At 42.9% G+C, this 3272-nt stretch overlaps 1 pseudogene; it reads right to left on the bottom strand.

Annotated features, from left to right (window-relative positions):
* Nucleotides 1–1603: 1603 nt before the first annotated feature.
* On the bottom strand, nt 1604–2082 carry LOC105985765 (annotated as a pseudogene).
* Between the last annotated feature and the right edge of the window lie 1190 nt (nt 2083–3272).

Raw genomic sequence — 3272 nt, 5'->3', positions numbered from 1 at the left:
TTCTTCTTCTTCTTCTTCTTCTTCTTCTTCTTCTTCTTCTTCTTCTTCTTCTTCTTCTTCTCCTTCTCCTTCTCCTTCTTCTTCTTTCTTCTTTCTTCTTTCTTCTTCTTCTGCCAGTTCTGGAGCTTGGACTCAGGGTCTGGCCTCCCGCATGCTAGGTAAGCACTGTACAACTAACCCACATTCCCAGCCCTCATTCTCTTTTTCTTATTTTTTTTTGCATTCACTCACTTTAATAACAATACTCATACCATGTTATTACCATGGAATGTAAGTTCAGGTTAGATGAGAGAACTTTACAAGTGTTCTAGAACATTCTGTACCATATCAAACTTTGTGTATCGTGTTTCAGCAAACTTGTTTCCATTTCTAGTAGCCTATTTAACATCAAAAAACTGTTCAATTATCTTTGTATTCGCTCTTAAAGTACCTATTTTCTCGGCTGGGATATAGCTCATTGGTAGATTGCTTGCCTAATATGTACGAAGCTTTAGACTAATTCCTGGCACCACAAAAAAAGAAAAAGAAAAGAAAAAAAATGAAAAAGCAAGCAAACAAAATGATCTCTATATCAAAATGACATTGAAGCCAGGTACTGGTGGGTCACACCTGTAATCCTAGCTATTCAAGAGCCTGAGAGGTGAGGATCATGGTTAAAAACCAGCCCAGGCAGCCAATCTGTGAGGCTCTTATTTCCAATTAACCAGCAAAAAGCCAGAAGTGGAGCTGTGGCTCAAGTGGTAAGAGTGCCAGCCTTGAGTGAAAAAGCTAAGGGACTGTGCCCAGGCCCTGAGTTCAAACCCCAGTATTGGCACACACAAAGACCTTTAAAAATGATTCTCATACAACATCAGCAAAATATATAATTCTGCAATTCAAAAACAGTAAATCAGGGATCTATAATTAAAGTTCTCACATTTACAAGTGTGGGCCTAAAATACCGCTCTTCTTATCACATCATGAAAGCTTTTCAGGTTTGGTTTAAATATATAAAACACATGTATGTACACACCCAAATAGAAAACTTTCACTTGTGAAGATCTGTAAGTTTCTATTTCATGCACGTAGTTGAAAAGGAGTTTTTCAGGAGCCAGCAAACACCCTACAAACTGGACTCCTCAAGTAAAATGACTTGGGCTAACCAGACTAATATGTAACACATAGGCACATAGCATATTCTGCAGCATGATGAAGCACTTCCAGACCAGAAGCTGTCATTTTAAAACCAATTTTTGTCCTAAGGGCTTAAAGAGGAAGATGTAGTGGCTCACACCTGTAATCCCAGCTACTCAGAAGGCTAAGATCTGAGGGTTGCTGTTCAAAGCCAGCCCAGAGCAGACAAATCCAAGTGACTTAATCTCCCAATTAATTAGCAAAAAAAGCTGGAAATGGTGGTGTGGCTCAAGAGTGCCAACCTTGAACAATAAAAAAGTGAAAGGATATAAAGAGGTTCTGAGTTCAAGTTCCAGTACCTGCACCAAAAAAAAAAAGGACATTTGAACACAACCAACCACATTTAGTGACACTAAATTTTTTTTGTGGTAAGGACTCCCCAGGGTAACCTAATTAAAAAAAAATCAAGCCTGAAAAATAATTTAAAAGCCCATTATTGAAAATACCGTGTTATCTCTGGAACACACTCAAATCATTTATTTCTATCATCAACAGGAAACCTCAATATGAGATGTCTAATTAAAGCAAGCTCTTTCACAACAGGACACACACAGCATCTCTTCTTCTAAGGTTTAGGTTTCACCCAGAATTCCTTGTACATGGAATAGCCCATACCGAGGGTCATGGCTCCCACGACGAAGCCTTGGGCTGCTACTCGCATGTGGATGAGGTGAACGGACATTTTTGTGTTTCCTCTACTCTTCAGCTTGTATAAGCCGTACGCCACAATGGCTGCAAACCCTGCCATTCCAATAGGGACAAAGGGTGCTTCTTTAGCTTTCTGTACAAGCTTAGAGCCCTGGCCTTCATCATATGAAGAGAGAGATACATCTGTGTCGGGTGACATTGTGATTGCTTGAAGAATCTTCTCACGCACCTCAGCGGCGACACCAAGCAGCTCCTCGGCCCAGCTCCTCTCTTATTTTTTTTTGATAGAAATAACTTGCAGATGCAAACACATCATATTGGTATGCAATACTTTAAAAAAATGGAAGAGGCTTTTCTAAACTAAGTGGTTATCACTGACTGGGAAGAGAGTACTACCTGGGCTTGGGATGTGACTTGGCAGTGGAGCACTTGCCAAGCATGGGTTCATGGGTTCAATTCCCAGCACTGAATGAAAGAACAGCAAGTGAATATTTTTGATTCTATTCCTATTGTCCCCAGAGTAACAGAACAGCCTCTGGCCTGGCAAGACCAAAGTTCCTTTTCTCATCTAGGCACATGTCAGCTCTGAGTCCTTAGACGCTTTTCTGAAACTGTCTTCTCATAGTAGAATGTTCCTTCCTTCCTTCCTTCCTTCCTTTTTTTCTTCCTCCCTCCCTCCCTTCCTTCTTTCCTGTTCTGGGGCTTGAACTCAGGGTCTGGGCACTGTCCCTGAGCTTCTTTTTGCTCAAGGCTAGCACTCTACCACTTGAGCCACAGCGCCACTTCCGGCTTTTTCTGTTTATGTGGTATTGAGGAATTGAACTTGGGGCATCATGCATGCTAGGCAAGCGCTCTATCACTAAGCCACCTTCCCAGCCCCTGTTCTTCTTTCTACTGCCCATTCCTCTGGGACCCCCGTGTGTGGTCCATGCCTCAGACCTGCCAGAGCAATTTCAGGGCAGAGCACCTGGAGTCACCCTCTCCACCTGAGCTCCAGGGAATTCCTTTTGGAAACTTGCCTCTTGGTCTCCCTTTCATCCTCCTCGTCCCCAAAATCAGGTCAGGGTGATGAAAGCCTGCGGCTCTAGCTGTCAACAGCCCTTTCCATAGGAATTTAATCATAGTTCTGGGACCAAAGTTGAGGAGCTCCAGGCATTCCCACCATCCTTAATTCTCTCCTGTTCCTGATGTTGCAAAGATTTTTTTGGGGGTGAGGGGAGAGGCTTAATTTTAATCAGGATTAGACATCCAGAGTTCACTGTGTGGGAAGGTGGGGGGATTGCATCTCTAGGGGGCCCGTCACCCCTTGGAGACCAAAGGCAAGTCAAGAGACTTTTCAGCAAGGAGCATAATTAAACAGGCTTGGAAATGTTTCCCAATTGTCTTTTGGTGGCGTTCTGAGGCAAAACCTGTTTTCAGGGCTGAAGGCAGAGGCCTTTTCCTGGAAAGGT

The sequence above is a fragment of the Dipodomys ordii genome, unplaced genomic scaffold, assembly GCF_000151885.1.
Source record: "Dipodomys ordii isolate 6190 unplaced genomic scaffold, Dord_2.0 Scaffold31, whole genome shotgun sequence".
Taxonomy (NCBI): Eukaryota; Metazoa; Chordata; class Mammalia; order Rodentia; family Heteromyidae; genus Dipodomys; species Dipodomys ordii.
This window is presented reverse-complemented; position numbering and strand designations above follow the sequence as displayed.